General features: G+C 43.1%; 1 protein-coding gene across 2 annotated transcripts in view; it reads right to left on the bottom strand.

Annotated features, from left to right (window-relative positions):
• Positions 1–19,778, bottom strand: part of plekhf2 (pleckstrin homology domain containing, family F (with FYVE domain) member 2) — a 51,729-nt gene extending 31,951 nt beyond the window's left edge. Inside the window, exon 1 of one of the 2 annotated variants that reach the window (XM_080194444.1) lies at positions 19,593–19,778. The gene's annotated coding sequence lies outside the window, so the exon portion shown is untranslated. Of the gene's footprint in view, positions 1–18,501; positions 18,711–19,592 lie in introns of those variants that run through there. The other variant, XM_080194445.1, reaches the window with a different exon arrangement.
• Between the last annotated feature and the right edge of the window lie 100 nt (positions 19,779–19,878).

Here is a 19,878-nt window from a genome sequence, read left to right as displayed (position 1 = left end):
AGACAGCCATTTTGCCTACCATTTCTTCAGCCTTCAACACTTAAATGTGTTGGTTAGGATCATGCATAACACACACTTCATTTAAATATTTTATGCATTTTGCAGAAGTAACCTCCCCATATTCAAATTAACTCAATCCTGATTTCATACAGCCAGAGACAACTAGCAGTGATGACTAATGTAGTAGTGCCAAAGGCCATGCTGTTGGAGCAGATGTGGTGTAAAATTACATCCATTTTATGTCCCAAAAATAGATAGAACAGATACAGTGTCATAGCTTCTGAGTAGACTATAACAAATATGAGGATGAGCAATCAGGTCTACCACAAATTGACTCTTATATCCTTGTCAATTCAGGGGTGTTGGGGTGCAATTCTGTTTCAGCTGGTGACAGGGGTGATGCAACTGCTCACTGAAACTAACATTATCCCCAGTTTTATTAATTGAATTTAAATTCCACCAGCTACTGTGGTGGGGTTTGAACTCATGCCTCCAGGATTCTGGATTACTAGTCCAGTGTGCCACCATCTCCTGAGAATAGTGATCAATAAGTCAGACAGAATCCCAATTTTTATAAAAAGGGATGGAAAGTACAAACAAGGAAGTTATATTAAATCAATAGAAAACACCGGTTGGGCCTCAACTACGTTCAGTTCTGATTGACACACTTTAAAGGAGGACGCAGAGGCATTACAGAGTGCAGAAAAGGTTCAGCAGAATTTCAGTTTTGTGAATAAGATTCAAGAGAAAGAGAGGCTGTTCTCCTTGGAGAAGTTTAAAATGAGGTTTAATAGAGGTGTTGAAAATCATGAAGGAGCTGGAAAGAGGAGATAGGGAGTCGCTGTTTTCATTGGTGGAAGAATGAAAAACCACAGCACACTGATTTAAGATAAATGACAAAGATACCAAAAGATTTTTTTTAATGCAGTGGTTAGGATTTAGAATGCCTGGGAAGTATGGTAGCAGACTGAATTATGGCTTTCAAGAGAATTAGACAGTTATCTGGGGGAAAAAAATGTAAAAGTTTACAAAAAAACAGGTGGAGGAGTGGGACTACTGTAGTTGCTTTTGTGGTGCACCAGCAAGTACAGGACAGGCAGGAACAAAGAAATGGCTGAGGAACTATATTCGTATTTAGCTTCTGTCTTCACAAAGGAAGGTATGAATAATGTAACAGCAGTCCTGAGAAATACAAGTTTTAGTGAGGGGGGGGAAGGAAATCAGTACTGGAATGGTTTTGGGGAAATTAATGGGATTGAAGGCAGAAATATCTACAGGGCCTGATGATCTTCATCCCAAAGTATTTAAGGAAAGTAGTCCTGGATATAAATCCATTGATGGTCATTTTCCAAAATTCTTTGGACTCAGAAATGGTTCCTACAGAATGGAGGGTAGCTCACGTAAGTCCACCATTCAAAAAATGGGAGGTGCAGAAAAACAGGAAATTATAGACCAATGAGTCAAACATCAGTAGTAGCAAGTTGCTACAGTCCACCATCAAGGATTTCATAGCACAGCATTTGTAAAACACACAAAATTAGCATAGATTTATGAAAGGGAAATCATGCTCAATAGGTCCACTGGAATCCTTTGAAAATGTAACTAGTAGAGTTGACCAAGGTGAACCATAAGATGTGTTTTATTTAAACTTTTAGATGGCTCTCGCTAAGTTCTCAAAGAGGAGATTAATACGTAAAGTTAACACGTATGAGATGGCAGGGGATCAAAAACTGGTTCGCAGAGAAGTAAAGAGTTGGAATAAATGGATTATAGAATCATAGAATCTGCAGTGTTGAAGGCAGCCATTTGACCCATTGAGTCTGTACTAACAACAATCCCACCTAGGGATTTACCGTTCTAATCCCCCTGACACTAAGGAGCAATTTACCATGATCAATCAACCTAACCTGCACATCTTTGGACTGTGGGAGGAAACTGGAGTACCAAGAGGAAACCCGCACAAACATGGGGAGAATGCGCAAACTCCACACAGACAGTCACCCAAGGCCAGAGTTGAACCTGGGTCCCTGGCGCTATGAGACAACAGTGCTAACCACTGTGCCGTGCAACCCTGGGTCTTTTTCCAATTGGCAGGCAGTGACTAGCAGGATACCACAGAACCCCACTAGTGCTAGGACCCCAACTATTGACATTTCTTATCTCCAAATTTGCAGATGATACAAAGTTGGTGGGAGGGTGAGCTGCGAGAAGGATGCAGAGATGCTTCAGTGTGAATTAGACTGGCTGAGTGAGTGAGCGTACACATGGCAGATGCAGTATTATTTGGATAAATGTGAGGTTATCCACTTCAGTAGCAGAAAAAAAGGAAAGCAGATTATTATTTGAATGAGTATAAATTGAGACGTGGATATTCAGTGAGACCTTGGTATTGTCACGCATCAGTTGCTGGAAGTAAGCACGCAAGTACAGCAGGCACTAACAAAGACAAAATTGTATGTTGGCCTTCATAGTGAGAGCATTTGAGTATAGGAATAGGGGATGTTTTACTGCAATTGTACAGGACAGTGGTCTCCACACTCTGATCCGGATGTGGCCCGCCAGCCATAGTTTGGAGGCCCCGACGTAAGGTGTTAGAGTGGCCACACCTGAACATTGTGTGCAGTTTCGGTGTCCTTATCTAAGGATGTTCTTGCTATAGTGCCGCAAAGGTTTATCAGGCTGATTCCTGGATGGCAGGACTGTCACTTGAGAAGAGGCCAAATTGGTTAAAGTATATCCAATGGAGGTCAGAAGTGAGAGCTGGGGTCTCAGAGAAACTTATAAAATTCTAATAGGATTAGACAGGGTAGATTCATAAAGACTGTTCCCGACAGTGGGGAATCCAGAAATAAGAGTCATAGTGAGAGAATAAGGGGTAAACCTTTTAGGACAAGGGCAAGGAGAAGCTTTTTCACCCAAACAGTAGTGAATCTGTGGGATTCACCACCATGGAAGTTGTTGAGGCCAAAATATTGTAAGTTTTCAAGAAGGAATTAGATGTAGCTCTTGGGCCTAAAGGGATATGGGAGAGAAGGCAGAATCAGGGTATTGAATTTGACGATAGTCATGATCATAATGAATGACACAGGTCATTCCCTGCTTCAAATAAATACCTAAATCCCTTTTGAAGGTTACTATTGAGTCAACTTCCACCACCTTTCAGGCAGGGATCACAGTTTCTGAAATTGAAGAAATACTTATGCTCCTTAAAAGCACAGCACAACAATCACAGCTACACCATCACCTCAACCATTGGTTGGGGGACAATCATAAATAATCAAGCAGCAGAGAAACTAAATACAAAGAATACGCCATCCTCAATCATAGTTGGCAATTAAGTGCAAGAGTCAAGATCGGTGTTTGCATACATCTTCAACCAAAAGGTATGTGATTATCCTTATCAATTTCCTCCCAAGGCCCTTATCGAACCTTGCAATACCAAATCTTTGACATTTAATCTCTTGTCCATGCAAGTGAGATCTATTGTCTTAAAAATCAAGTGCCATGAGGGAAATATGTCTTGGGGAGTGCATGAAGTGTCTCCTGCTGTTTGAGCCTGAGCTCAGTGATTTGATTTATCACCACATGTATTGGGATACAGTGAAATGAAATGTTTATTGCATGCTATACAGACAAAATGTACCCCTCATACAGTACATACAAGATAAGGAAAGGAGAGGGTACAAAATAGTGTTACAGTCACACACACATAGGATGTAGATAAAAGATCAGCTTAATATATGATAGGTCCATTCAAAAATCCGATGGCAACAGGGAAGAAGCTGCTCTTGAGTCAGTTGGTACATGTTCTTTTGTACCTTTTTCCCTTTTGTGGAAGAGAGTATATCTAGGATGCACTGGGTCCTTCATTATGCTGGCTGCTTTTCAGAGACAGCAGGAAGACAGAGTCAATAGATGAGAGGCTGGTTTGCATGATGGACTGGGCTTCATTCACAAAACTTTGTAGTTTCTTGTGGTCCTGGTTAGCAGAAGCCATCCCAAGCTGTGATACATCCAGAAAAAATGCATTCTATGGTGCATCTGTAAAAATTGGAGAGAGTCACAGCAGACATGCCAAATTTCCTTCACCTCCTGAGAAAGCTTTCTTAAACATAACGTGAGCATGGAGGGACCAGGACATGTTACTGTTCTGGACACCTACAAACTTGAAGCTTTCGACAACTTCATCACCACTGACGTAGACCAGGACATGTCTTCCACTATGCTTTCTGAAGTCAATGATCATCTCCTTACTGACACTGCTTCCAAGATTGAGAGAGCATTATTCACTGGATGCATCAGGGAGGTTGAGAATTGTATAGTCCAGCCTCCTGGATAGTACATTACAGGACATGGCTACACAGGTTGGGTGGCCATTAGAAAGAGTAAAAGGTGGCAGATTTTGGCAAGGTGCAAAAGTAACAGGGTTGTTCTAATGGGAGATTTTAACTTCCCCTATACTGACTGGGACTCATTAGTGCTAGGGGCATGGTTGGGATGGAGTTCGTAAGGAGCATCCAGGAGGGCTTCTTGAAATAGTGTGTAGATAGTCCAACTAGGGAAAGGGTACTGGGGAATGAGCCCAGCCAGGTGATCGACATTTCAATAGGGGAGCAGTTCAGGAACAGTGACCACAATTCAGCAAGCTTTAAGTTCTCAGGTGAAGGTGCTAAACTTTTGAGGGGGGGGGGGGGGGGGGGAGAGAGAGAGAGAGAGAGAGAGAGAGAGAGAGAGGCTAATTACAACAATATTAGACAAGAACTAAAGAGTGTAGATTAGGGGCAAATGTTTGAGGACAAATCAACATCTGTCATGTGGGAGGCAGAGTATTGGGGGTTTTTCCCTTATGAAGGTTACTACTGAATCAACTTCCACCACCTTTCAGGCAGGGTATTTCCAGATCACAGCTTCTGAAATTGAAGAAATGCTTTTGCCCCTTAAAGCAGAGTTCAAGTGCAGAAATCACAGCTACACCATCACCTCAACCAGTGGTTGGAGGACAATCATAAGTAATCAAGCAGCAGGAAAACCAAACACCAAGAATATCCCATCCTCAATCATAGTTGGCCAATGAGTGCAAGTGTCAAGATTGGTGCTTACATGCATGTTCGGCCATCTTCATTAAGGTAGACAAGTCCCCAGGGGCTGATGGGATATACCCAAAATACTGAGAGAGGCAAGGGATGAAATTGCTGGTGCCTTGAGAGAAATCTTTATATCCTCGTTGGCTACAGGGAAGTCCCAGAGGATTAGAATAGCCAACGTTGTTCCTTTATTTAAGAAAGGTAGCAAGGATAATCCAGTTAAGTATAGGCTGGTGAGCCTTACGTGAGTCGTAGGGAAATTATTGGAGAGAATTCTTTGAACTAGTATTTACTCCCACTTGAAAATAAATTGGTGTATTAGCAAACGGCAACATGGTTTTGTGAAGGGGAAGCCGTATCTCAATAACTTAATTGAGTTTTTCAAGGAAGTTACAAAGATGACTGATGAGGATAGGGCAGTGGATGTTGTCTACATGGACTTCAGTAAGGCCTTTGACAAGATCCCTCATAGCAAACTGGCACAAAAGGTGAAGTCACATGGGTTCAGAGGTGAGCTGGCAAGATGGATACAGAGCTGGCTCGGTCATAGAAGACAGAGGGTAGTAGTGGAAGGGTGTGTTTCTGAATGGAGGGCCATAACTAGTGGCGTTCCTCGGTTCAGTGCCAGGACCTTTGTTTGTAACATATATAAATAATTTAGAGGAAAACGTAACTGGTTTGATTAGAAGTTTGCAGGCGACACAAAGGTTGAGGGATTTGCGGATAGCGATGAGGATACAACAGGATATAGATCGGTTGAAGACTTGGGCGCAGAGATGGCAGATGAAGTTTAATCTGGACAAATGTGAGGTAATGCATTTTGGGAGGTCTAATACACATGGGAATATATAATAAATGGCAGAACTCTTAAGAGTATTGATAGGCAGAGAGATTGAGTGTACAGGTACACAGGTCACTGAAAGTGGCAATGCAGGCGGAGAAGGTAGTCGAGAAAGTATGCTTGCCTTCATCGGCCAGGGCACTGAGTTTAAAAATTGACAAGTCATGTTGCAGCTTTATAGAACCTTAGATCGGTCTCCCTTGGAATAGTGTTCAATTCTGGTTGCCATATTACCAGAAAGATGTGGAGGCTTTTGGAGGGGGGGGGGGGGGGGGGTACAGAAAAGATTTACCAGGATGTTACCTGGTATGGAAGGCATAAGCTATAAGAAGTTGGAGAAACTTGGTTTGTTCTCACTGGAACGATGGAGGTTGAGGGGCGGCCTAATAGAAATCTACAAGATTATGAGGGACGTGGACAGAGTGGATAGTCAGAAGCTTTTTCCCAGGGTGGAAGAGTCAATTATTTGGGAGCATAAGTTTAAGGTGCAAGGTTTAAAGGAGAGGTATGAGGCAAGTTTTTTTTGTTTCACAGAGGGTGGCAGGTGCCTGGATTCACTGCTGGGGGAGATTGTGTAAGCAAATACGATAGTAGCTTAAGGGGCATCTTGATAAATATATGAATAGGATGGGATTGAGGGAAATGGTCCCCAGAAGGGCAGGGGGTTTGTGCAGGCTTAGAGGGCCAATGGGCCTGTTCCTGTGCTGTAATTTTCTTTGTTCTTTGACTCTTCAGAATATGTGCAAATCTCAAACTAATCCTCAGCTTTGGGCAGTACTGGGAGTGAAGACATGCAGTTCAGATCTTATTACCAACAGCAAAGGGTAGAAATGCAGACATTGGAGAAGATTCCAGAGATCCTGGGATTTTATAAAAGGGCATAAGGAGCAGAGGGGCAGACTAGTTTTCTGTAACGTATTAGGGAGGAATTTAAAGAGTAGGATCTTGAAGGCAGTAATCTCTAGATTACTCTCACATGCTAGTAGAGTCAAAATAGAAAGATAGGATCAAAGTATGATTTGATAGCAAGGTCCAGGCAGTAGGGCTTCAGATTCTTAGAACATCAGAATTAATTCTGAGGCAAGAGGCATTGATTCAAAAAGGACAGATAGAACATGGAGTAAGAGAGGAGGGGGAGTTGCACTTTTGATTAGGGAAAACATCACGACAGTACTGAGAGTGAGATACTAAGGGGTTACTATCTCATGCAACGACAAGCTTTTGCAAAAACCTGCTAAACCAGCAGTTTGGGTTTGAAAGGCATAAATAACTTTAGCCTGCTGTGAGTTGATTTCAAAATGACAAGCTTAAGACATCTGTGATTAATTAACTTAGCATTCACAGTTCTCTTTCTTTCAACATAACCATATTACAACTTTAGATATGGTTAAGCTGACTAGAACAAAGGGTGTCTTGTGATTAGCTATATTGCATCAGACCGCATATGATCGCAAGGATTGTAAAACTACATAAAGGGGGACTGTCCCATTATTCAGTGTGCTTTTGCTAACTGACTCCCAGCACTGAGTGGAAGTTGGGTAGGCTTGCCAGCTTGCATATGTAAGAAAAATAAAGAACTTGAATCGGACAACAGTCGGTGTTTGCTTTTGTATCAAGGATGGAAGAGTCTCATGAGAAATGAACTTAACAATTGGCGCAGCAGGCGCAACTCGTGGGCCGAAGGGCCTGTTTGTGCTGTAGTGTTCTATGTTCTATATACAGATGTCCCCTGAGGTGGACTGAATAATGATTGTCTGGGTGTCGGTAAAGTGAGACGGACAGGCCCACAAGCTAAGATTAACTTTGGTCTCTCTCACTGAACTAATACGCAGTCAACCCCTCATCCCGAGGCCCTGTACTGACGAACCCAGAGACAACTTACGTTCTTGACTAGTCCTACACCAGGTGGTTCTAGTCCCCCGGGAGGTCAGAGTCCCCAGGTTTATTTAGTAAAACAACAGCATTTCAAGTCCCCAACATGTACCTGAAGGTTAGAGTCCCCAGGGGTTTGGTATATCAAAACCAGGGTTTGAATCCCTAGGTTGGTAGAATTTGAGGTTTGAGTCCTCTGAGGTATAGTCAATTGATTCAAAAAAGGGTCAAACTTTGGAAGAATAAGGACAGCATTTGGTGTTTGCTTTTGTATCAAGGATGGAATAGTCTCATGAAAAACGAACTTAACAAGAGGGGGTATATCTGAGAGTTCACCCACTAAGTCTATATGGGTAGAACTGAGAAATAAGAAAGGGGAAATCACTTTGGTAGGGTTGTACTTTAGGCCCCCAAATAGTCGGCCGGAAATTGAAGAGCAAATATGCAAGGAAATTATAGATAGCTCCAAGAAAAATAGGGTGGTAATAGTAGGGGATTTGACTGGGACAGCCATAGCATTAGAGGATTGGGTGGAGAGAAATTTGTTCAGTGTATTCAGGAGGAATTTCTCATTCGGTATGTGGATGGCCCAACTAGAGAGGGGGCAAAACTTGACCTCTTCTTGGAAAATAAGGAAGGACAGGTGACAGAAGTGTTAGTGAGGGAACACTTTGGGACCAGTGACCATAATTCTATTAGTTTTAAGATAGCTATGGAGAATGATAGGTCTGGCCCAAAAGTTAAAATTTTAAATTGGGGTAAGCCAATTTTGTTGGTATCAAGCAAGAACTTTTAAAAGTTAATTGGGGTAGTCTGTGTGAAGGCAAAGGGGCATCTGGTAAAAAGGGAGGCTTTCAAAAGTGTGTTAACCAGGGTACACGGTAAGCACATTCCTCTGAGTGAAGGGCAAGGCTGGTAGAAGTAGAGAACCTCGGAATATTGAGGCCGTGGTCAAGAAGAAGGAGGCACATGACGTGCATAGGCAGCTGGGATCAAGTTGATCCCTTGAAGAGTATAGAGGGTGTAGGAGTAGAGTTAAGATTGAAATCAGGAGGGCAAAAGGAAGACATGAGATTGTTTTGGCAGATAAGGCAAAGGAGAGTCCAAAGAGCTTCTACAAATACATAAAGTCAAAAAAGAGTAACTAGGAAGAAAATGGGGCCTCTTAAAGATCAACAAGGTCATTTATGTGCAGATCCATAAGAGATAGGGAGATCATAAATGAATATTCTTCATCAGTATTTACTGTTGAGAAAAGCATGGGTGTTAGGGAACTTAGGGAAATAAATAGTGATGTCTTGAGGAGTGTACATATTACAGAGGTGGTGATGCTGGAAGTCTTAAAGCGCATCAAGGTAGATAAATCCCTGGGACCTGATGAAGTGTTTTCCAAGACATTGTGGGAGGCTAGGGAGGAAATTGCAGGTCCCATAGCCGAGATATCTGAATCATCAACAGCCACAGGTGAGGTTCCTGAAGACTGGAAGGTGGCAAATGTTGTGTCTTTATTTGAAAAGGACTGCAGGGAAAAGCCTGGGAACTACAGGCCAGTGAGCCTCACATCTGTGGAGGGTAAGTTGTTGGAAGGTATTTTGAGAGACAGGATCTACAGGCATTTAGATTTACAAGGATTGATTAAGGACAGTCAGCATGGCTTTGAGTGGAAAATCATGTCTCATAAATTTGATATAATTTTTTGAAGGGATAACCAAGAAGGTAACCTTTTTGAGGCACCTTATTGAACACCTTCTAGAAATCTTCCCCTCTGTCTACCGCACTAGTCGCATCTTCATAAAAGTCCAGTAAATTTGTCAAACACAACTTCCCCTTCACGAATCCGTACTGCGTCTGCTTGATCAAACTGTTCTTTTCTGGGTGTCCTGCTATTTCTTCTTTAATGATGGATTCTAGCATTTTCCCAACTACGGACGTTAAGCTAACCAGCCTGTAGTTACCCGCCTTTTGTCTGCTACCTTTTTTAAACAGCGGCGTAACAGTAGCTGTTTTCCAATCCGTCGGCACTTCCCCAGAGTCCAGCGAATTTTGATAAATAACTACTAACGCATCTGCTATTACTTCTGCCATTTCTTTCAGAACCCTGGGATGCATTCCATCCAGTCCCAGGGACTTGTCCACCTTCAGTCCCATTAGTCTAGCAAGCACTACCTCTCTAGTAACAGTAATTGTATTAAAGACCTCATCTCCTACCAACCCTCTATCTTTAATATTCAGTTAAGTTATTTGTGTCCTCCTCCGTGAAGACCAACACAAAAAAATTATTTAAAGTCTCAGTTGTCTACCATATACATAGGCCTCAATTGTTTACCATATACACAGACAATTTGGAGGAGGGGGCTGAGTGTAGGGTAACAAAATTTGCTGATGACAAGAAGATGAGTGGAAAAGCGTGGAGGACGCAAAAAGTCTGCAGAGATCTGGATAGGCTGAGTGAGTGGGCGAGGACCTGGCAGATGGAGTATAACGTTAGCAAATGTGAGGTTATCCACTTTGGAAGAAATAATAGGATGGAATATTATTTAAATGGTGAAAAGTTGCAACATGCTACTGTGCAGAGGGACCTGGGGGGTCCTTGTGCACGAATTGCAAAAACTCAGTCTGCAGGTGATCAAGAAGGCAAATAGAATGTTGGCCTTTATTGCGATAGGGATAGAATATAAAAGCAGGGAGGTCTTGCTGCAACTGTACAAGGCACTGGTGAGGCCGCAACTGGAGTACTGCGTGCAGTTTTGGTCCCCTTATTTGCGAAAGGATATATTGGCCTCGGAGGGAGTACAGAGAAGGTTCACCAGGCTGATGCCAGGGATGAGTGGGTTAACTTATGAGGAGACATGAAATAGACTCGCCCTGTACTTGTTGGAGTTTAGAAGGCTGAGGGGGGATCTTATAGAGACTTACAAGATAATGAAGGGGCTCAATAGGGAAGAGTAGAGAGATTCTTTCCGCTTAGAAAGGAAACCAGAACTAGAGGGCACAGCCTCAAAATAGGGAGGGGGGGTGCAGTTTAGAATAGAGTTGAGGAGGAACTCCTTCACTCACAGGGTGGTGAATCTCTGGAATTCTCTGCCCATTGAAGTGGTGGAGACTACCTCATTGAATATATTTAAGTCACGGGTAGATAGATTTCTGATAGACAAGGGAATTAAGGCTTATGGGGAGCAGGTGGCAAAGTGGAACTGATCCACTTCAGATCAGCCATGATCTTAGTGAATGGTGGGGCAGGCTCAAAGGGCTAGATGGCCTACTCCTGCTCCTATTTCTTATGTTCTTATATTAAGGTAGATGAGGGCAGTGCAGTTGACATTGTCTACATGGACTTTAGCAAGGCCTTTGACAAGGTACCACACGATAGGGTGTTGCATAAAGTTAAATCTCACAAGATCCAGGCTGAGGTAGCTAAATGAATACAAAATTGGCTTAACAACAGAAGCCAGAGGGTAGTTGTAGAGAGTTGGTTTTCAAAGTGGAGGCCTGTGACCAGCAGTGTGCCTCAGGGATCAGTGTTGGGTCCAATGTTATTCATCATTTATAATAACGATTTGGATGGGAATATAGGAGACATGGTTAGTATGTTTGCAGATGACACCAAGACTGGTGGCACAGTGGACAATGAAGAAGGTTGCTGGACTGCAACGGGATTTTGATCAAATGGGCTAGCGGGCTGACAAATGGCAGATGGAGTTTAATTTAGTTAAATGCAAGGTGATGCATTTTGGTAGACTGAACCAGGGCAGGACTTACTCAGTTAATGCTAGGGCAGTGGGGAGAGCTACAGACCAAATAGATCTAGGGGCACAGGTTCGTAGTTCCTTCAAAGTGGAGTCACAGGCGGACAGAGTGGTGAAGGCAGCATTCAGCATGCTTGGTTTCAACGGTCAGAACATTGAATACAGTTGGGATATCTTGCTGAAGTTGTACAAAACATTGGTAAGGCCACACTTGGAATACTGTGCAGTTCTGGTCACCCTGTTATAGAAAAGATAGTAAACCAGAAAGAGTGCAGAAAAAATTTACTAGGATGCTACCAGGACTTGATGGTTTGAATTATAAAGATAGGCTGGATAGACTGGGACTTTTTAACTCTGGAGCGCAGGAGGCTGACAGGTGATCTTATAGAGGTCTATAAACTAATGAGGGACATAGATCAGCTAGACGGTCAATATCTTTTCCCAAAGATAGGGGAGTCTAAGATTAGAGGGCATAGGTTTAAGGTGAGGGGAGAGATACAAACGGATCCAGAGGGTCGATTTTTTCAAGCAGAGGGTGAAGAGTGTCTGGAACAAGCTGCCAGAAATAGTAGTAGAGGCGGGTACAAATTTGTCTTTTAAAAAGCATTTAGACAGTAACATGGATAAGATGGGTATAGAGGGATATGGACCAAATGCAGGCAATTGGAACTTAGAGCTGTAAAAAAAAAAGGGGCAGCATGGACAAGTTGGGCCAAAAAGGGCCTGTTTCCATGCTTGAAACCTCTATGACTCTATAAAGATTTCCCTGTCCTGATGAAGTGCACTTTGTGTGGACTCGAGCAGATACAAATAGAAAAGAGGAATAAGGTGTGTGAAGGGGAATATGCTGGATAGTGCTAGGAAAGGAAGTTGTACCACATTCAAAAGGAGCAACTTAGAGGATTATAATGTAAACACACAAAGTGAGAAGGGAAATCACTGATGCACAAGACCTAGGGAGTGATGATACCGGGGGACTTTACCTAAATATCAGCTGGGATCATTGATTAAGAATTTAAGAGATGTGTCTGAGAGAGCTTCCTTGACCCAACTAGGAAGGAAGCATCATTGGATTTAATACTGGGAAATGAGGTGAACCAAGTGCCTGTGGTGAACACATATGCCAGAGTGATCATAAGGTTTATATTAGTAATGGAGGAGAGTAAGGAACAATCTAAAGTAGAACTTTAAAACCGGAAGTGGGCTAACTTCAATAAGATGAGGGGGAAGAATCTAACCAGGGTAAAATGGGACCAAAGACAAAAAAAGTAATAGAGTAATTAGTTATCTTTAAAGAGATTTCGCAGGTACAGGCTATGTATATTTGAACAAAGTGGAAACAGAGGAACCAAAGCCAGCTAGCTCTCACTGAGTAATGAGGAAGATAGAGAATATGATGCAACAAGAGTACTGATGCATGTCAGGCAAAATCTTCAAGCAAGAACCAGACAAATATCATAAGTTGGGAGGAGGAGAGGAATATGAGATTGGGAAAGAGAGAATGAGAACAATCAGTGACAATAAAAGTAACTTTTCTTCTGAGACAAGCAAATAGAAAATAGGTAAGAGATAGATGGGGCCTGTTAGTATCAAAGAGGGTGATAAATGCTGAGAGCGGCAATGTAAGAATACTGAAATGCTGTGTGTTGGTGTTGGCTAAGAAAATAGCTGAAAATAACAGTAGAAGCAGAGATAGTAGAGATAACGGGTGGAATAAAAACTGGTAGGAAGGACACACTGGAAAAACTGGCTATGCTTAGAATGAATAAGTCACCTGGTTCAAATGGCTTGCATGTCAAGTTAAACGAATGACTGGAGTTAATTGAAAGGCTTGCCGTAATCTTCCAATCTTCGAGATGCCAGTGGATTGGAAAATGGCTGATCTTACTTTTGTTAAAAAAAGATGCAAGAGCATGCCTTGTTACTACAGGCTGGGTTTTTTTTGTTCATCCATGGGACGTGGGCATTGCTTCATCGGAGCTGACCCGAAGGCAGCATCCAAACTCGAAACATTGACTCTATTCTCTCTCCATAAATGCCGTCAGGCTTGCTGAATTTCTTCAGCATTTTCAGTACTCCAACATCTTCAGTAATCAACTCCTATACCGTTTTTCACTCTGGGGGCAACAGCAGGGAACTATTTCTGAGCTGACAATCAGCCTGTTGAACTGTGAATGCACTATGGTCAACAAGTCCTGGTGTTGGGCTCAAACCCTGAGATTCTGGTCCAGCAGTTGGGGCGCTACCATTGTACAAGGCCTTCTTAACTTGCATATTAGAATACAACAAAATGTCAACATTTGCTGATGATATTGAATGATGAGGACGATATCAATTGACCACAACAGGGCATAGGCTGGCAGAACAAGCCGAGAAGTGGCAAATGGAATTCAATAGAGATGTGGGAGGTGATAAATTTTGGCAGGATAGGAAACACATAAACTTAATTACACTGTGCTGGAGATTACGCAGGGATGGAGGAATGCAGGGGTTCATGTGTATAGACCTTTGAAAATGACAGGACATATTGATAGAGCAGTCAGCAAAGCATACAGGATCTAGGGAAGTTAGGCCAAACGTCTAGAAAGCTTTGGTCATTAAGTTTTACACCAAATTCTGGTCGCCATGCTTTAGGAAGTATTTTAAGATCCTCAAGAGGTGCAGAGGGGATTTACAATTATTCTACGGAGAAGGAATTTTAGCTACGAAGTTAGGTTGGGGAAGCTGGAGTTGGTCCTTTATGGAAGAAAAAAGAGGGTGAGCAAAGATTTGGATTAATAAGCTGTTCCTATTGGCTGATGACGCAAGAATAAGGAGACAAAAAATTAAGGTTTTGGTATGAGAAGAGAGAGGAGAAAGGAGAGGAAGAACTTATTTTACACTGTGGGGTGATGGTCTGGTAGTCACTGCCTACAAGGATGGTGAATCAGAGTGGAACAATGATTTCAAAAAGAAATAAGAACATAAAGAACATAAGAAATAGGAGCAGGAGTAGGCCATCTAGCCCTTCGAGCCTGCCCCACCATTCATTAAGATCATGGCTGATCTGAAGTGGCTCAGTTCCACTTTCCCGCTTTCTCCCCATAACCCTTAATCCCTTTGCCTACCAAAAACCTATCTACCCGCGTCTTAAATATATTTAGCGAGGCAGCCTCCACCACTTCAACGGGCAGAGAATTCCAGAGATTCACCACCCTTTGAGTGAAGAAGTTCCTCCTCAACTCCGTTCTAAACTGCCCCCCCTTATCTTGAGGCTGTGCCCTCCAGTCCTGCTGTCCTTTCTGAGCGGGAAGAACCTCTCCACCTCTACCCTATCCATCCCTTTCATCATCTTATATGTCTCACTAAGATCCCCCCCCCCCATCCTTCTAAACTCTAACGAGTACAAGCCCAGTCAATTCAGCCTCTCTTCATAGCTCAACCCCCTCAACTCCGGTATCAGCCTAGTGAACCTCCTCTGCACTCCCTCCAAGGCCAAAATATCCTTGCATAAGTGCGACGACCAAAACTGCACACAATTATCCAGCTGCAGCCTCACCAGTGCCTTGTACAGTTGCAGCAAGGCCTTCCTACTTTTATATTCAATCCCCCTCGCTATGAAGGCCAGCATCCCATTTGCCTTCCTGACCACCTGCTGCACCTGTAGGCTGGGTTTTTGCGACTCATGCACAAGGACCCCCAGGTCCCTCTGCACCATAGCATGCTGCAGCTTTTCACCCTGTAAGTAGTAGTCCTTCCTACTATTATTCCTGCCAAAGTGGATAACCTCACACTTGCCAACATTGTACTTCATCTGCCAGGTCCTCGCCCACTCGCTCAGCCTATCTAGATCCCTCTGCAGACTTTCTACACCCTCCGCACAATTTGCTGTTCCACTTATCTTTGTGTCATCAGCAAATTTCGACACCTTACACTCAGCTCCCTGCTCCAGATCATCTATATAAATGGTAAGTAGCTGAGGCCCCAGCACCAATCCTTGGGGCACTCTACTAGTCACCAACCGCCAATCCGAATAGCACCCATTGACACCCACTCTCTGCCTCCTATTTGACAGCCAATCTCCTATCCACGCTAACACCTTACCCCCAACTCCATGCCCCCTAACCTTCTGTAACAACCTTTTGTGCGGCACCTAAGTTTTTCACTCAGAGGGTGGTGAGTGAATGGAATCGGCTGCCGTCAGTGGTGGTGGAGGCGAACTCGCTGGGGTCTTTTAAAAGACTTCTGGATGAGTATATGGGGTTTAATGGGATTGGGGGTTATAGATAGGTCTATAGATTGGTAGGTGTTGATGTGATCGGCGCAACTCGTGGGCCGAAGGGCCTGTTTGTGCTGTAGTGTTCTATGTTATCAAACGCCTTCTGAAAAACTGAGAAACACCACATCCACTGCACTAGACACATCCTCATAGAATTCCAATTCGTCAGACACGACTTCCCCTAATGAATCCGTGCTGCGTCTGCTCCATCAAACAATTCTTCTCAAGATGCCTCGCTATTTCCTCTTTGATGACTTAACACTTGTGGAAATAAACATTGAGGGAATGGATTGCTCTAAAGAGCCAGCAGGGCTCTAACTCACTCCTCAACTCTATCATATACCTTCTCTTTTATTCTTTCCTCACCTTGTCTATTTAAAATCTATTACATTTCTAAAGCTTTTCAATTCAGATGATAGGTCCTTGATCTGAAACGTCAAGAAACGTCACCTGATATGCTGAGTATTTCTGGCATTTTCTGTTTTTATTCGATTATCCAGCTAATTGGATTCATTCTGCAAGGCAGAATATGGCTGACCACCATGGACACACCAAAGGCTAGAGATCATGACAATGCTCAGATGTGGTCCTGATGATTTGTGCAAAGCTAGCTGACCCACCAGCCAATTTGTTCCAGGACTGTTACTGACACTGGCATCTACTCAATGTGAAAGACTGCCCCAGTTTGCATCATAACCCAGTTACTGCTCGACAAGCAACTCCCATAATCAGTAGAGACTGAAGGAGTTAGTGCCATCAAGCAACAGTGACTCACCAATCATCTCTCCACTGATACTTAGTTCAAGTTCCAATTAAACCCTTGGTTTCAGATCTCAGTGCATTTGCACAGACATGGCCACAAGACCTAAAACGCCAGAGACAATGTGAGAGTAACCACCCTGACATCAAAGCAGCATTTCACTAGAAATGGCACGAATAAATTTTAACAATTGAAAACAGTGGAGAGGCAACAGGAAAACTATTCAGTGGGTAGAGACATGCGCGAAGGAAGGAAAATGTCTGTGGCTGAGAACAATCACCGCAGTCCAAGGGAAACACTCTTTGGCCTAACTAGCACTAGCTGGTTCAATGACCTTCAATCTTTGACAATGTCACATTACCTGATGTTTCTACAATGTTTAATTTACAACCCCCTTAATAATAAAGAACTCACTCCAGCCAGCAACAGTGCTTGTATAACATCCAGGCTTTGGCAAGTAGCCAGAAGAATTTACACTACCCAATGCCAGGTAACAACCATCTCCAACAAAAGAAAGCCCAGTAAACTCCCCTTGACTTCATGGTACCATCACCAAGTCTCCTTCCATCAGCAAACTGGGGAGCAAAATAACCATTTAATAAAGCTTTCTTCATAGCTTTCAACTTCTTTGACATTGCAACCTAATGCTCAATGTAGATTTTTCCTCTGAATCAATTACATACTTGCTCAAACCCACTTTACACATCCATGTGCAACTACAGCATTACAATTGAGCTTGTGGGTAAGTCATGCTCAAGGCCCCATAATCCGGTTTTCACCACATCCAGAGACATCATTTGTGACTGCCATGTTATTTCCTTCATCAAACCTTTGGCCTCTCTTCCTTTGACAGTTGGATCATCCCAGTGACTTGCCAAAGTAATCCACCTTCAAGACATAATCCTTTAACACGGAAAATATTCCAAATCACTTGATAGAGGAATAAGGAAAAAATAATGATCTATAAGGGAATGAATACTGTGCCATACAAGCTGAAATTTTGATTATAGAAATATTTGAAGGATTTTGTGTTGTAATTTCTACATATTTTGATACGCTGTTAGTAAAACTTTGGACAGTTTTCTTGAACTGTAATAGAAAAAAATTGACTTCTCCCAAAGTTTGCTTTCTAATAATACAAATACATTTTATGCAAGATCTATATAGGACTTTGGGGATAGACAAAACCGTGTACAAAGTCAACTTAAATAATATAAAAATTGATCAATCACTACGCAAACATCACATTTCCTACCAGAAAAGTATTATTTTCTTAAAGCCAACAGTCCTGAACATGATTGCAATGACGTCTCACCTCTGTAAAACCTAAGTGAACGTTAATTAAATCACAAGTTTTGCAGCTACAAAGCTCAAATCACAAATGACTAATTCTTGTCATTGTAAAATTATACAAGGTATAAATACCTTAAATTTCCTTGAATAAAGTCGCCATCATATCAAATCTCAAATAACCATCAAGTTTAATAGTACTTGATTATTAACAAAAGATTATTCACACTAAAGTGCACTGATATTGCTCCAATGCAATTAATTTAAAAATGGTTCATTTACTCTGAGTAAAACTTAAAGTAAGGTGCACCTTCATTTATAATGTGCTTTGATAACGTTAATGAAATTACATATGATCTTGCCAGCAAATAAGCCATTTCAAAAATACTGCTATAATGAGTACTGCAAAATAAGCAGATCAATTAAGTATCAGAATAATTATAAATTGACTGCTTATGACCATTTAACAATTGAATCTGAGTACACAGGAACAGGAGTGGGCCATTCAAACCTTCAAATATTCGATGGCTGATCTTCACCTGGACTTCAATTACCCACCTTTTGATGCTCTTTTGTTACTCTCGATACCCGTACCCGACAAAAACCGATTGATCTACCTTGACAGATTCAATTTAACCAAATATTCACACCTTTTGAGGAAGAAAATTCCAAATTTGCACCACTCTTTGTATGAAATGCTTCATGCTTTCAGACCTGATAACTTGTCTTATACTGTTGGCTGCGGATCTTAATGAGAACGGAGTTAAACGGGATAGAAAGGAGTGGCATTCTATCCGAGATTTGTACATTTGCACTGATCGTCCTGCATATTTTAACTGACAGATCAACCAACTTAAACGCTATCATGTTTTTTCTTTGACAATACGCAATTTGCATTTCAATTTTACACACAAGTTCAATGAAAACAACTCCAGTATGTGACCGACAAATTCAAGCCCAGGGAAATCTCACATTACCAGTCCAACCAGAAAGCAGACGCCCAGAAACCACAACTTGAGAAAACAACTTGTTGCCACGACCTTGTTCTTGAGGAAAACTAAAAAGTCAACGCCTGCGATCTGAGCGTATAAATAACTTGGGAGAGTCACAAGGACCAAAAACAAATCGCTGCGAAACTTCAGAGGAACAGAAAGTGTCGTTTCAAGAACACCAGGGATAGTTTTGAGTTTCTTTTTTTCGGGGGGGGGGCGGGAATAAGAAATTTCAAACACAAGGCGACGCATGTCAACACTCTGCAGAGTGAGGAGAGTCCAGGACCCCTCCCTCCTACCTCGGGAACCGGGTCCAAGACACCACCCCCCCCCCAACCCTCTCCCTCCCACCCCGGGACCAAGCCCTCTTTTCCCTCCCCACACCGGGACTGCTCCAGACCCCCAGGGCGACCTCCCGGGATCTCTGCTCTCTCCCGAGGAGGCAGCCACCCTGGCCCCGGGAGCGCCCCGATTGTTGTCAGTCGTTGGGAGCTACAGACAGGCAAGCTCCAAGGTGACCGTCCTGACTCTCCCTGATTGACTGACGGCCTGGCCCGGCTGGATATGAGCGCACCCCCGGAGGGTGGGAGGGAGGGAAAGGTTTCTCCCTTGTGCTGCCCGCTCCGCCCTATACCACCCCCCCGGGGGGGGGGGGGGTGGAAGAGGATTAACGGTCACTCTTTAATCAACGGCCACCGCGGGGCTCGCAACTTCCAGAAAGTACTGCCTTCTACTTTCCTCGCGCTCACCATTGAGTTTGACAGGCGTTAAACTCGGTTTGTTTCAGCCCGAAGTGGATGTCGGCTCTTGGAGCTTCTCTGCTAAAGTTTTTTTTTGCCGGCCGCCGCCGTCCTCTTTCTCACTCACTTTCTTCCTCTCTCTCTCCTCTCTCTCCCCAGTGGATCGCAATATGGCGCCGATGGGATTGGCCTCAGGATCGCGAGCAGCCCCAGCGTCGCCCGCGACGTCCGCACGCACAATCCAGCCGCGCCGCGTACGTCAGCACGTCCGTCCAGCGACGGCACCCAGCAATAG

The sequence above is a fragment of the Carcharhinus amblyrhynchos genome, chromosome 8, assembly GCF_965287045.1.
Source record: "Carcharhinus amblyrhynchos chromosome 8, sCarAmb.v2.hapA, whole genome shotgun sequence".
Classification (NCBI taxonomy): Eukaryota; Metazoa; Chordata; class Chondrichthyes; order Carcharhiniformes; family Carcharhinidae; genus Carcharhinus; species Carcharhinus amblyrhynchos.
This window is presented reverse-complemented; position numbering and strand designations above follow the sequence as displayed.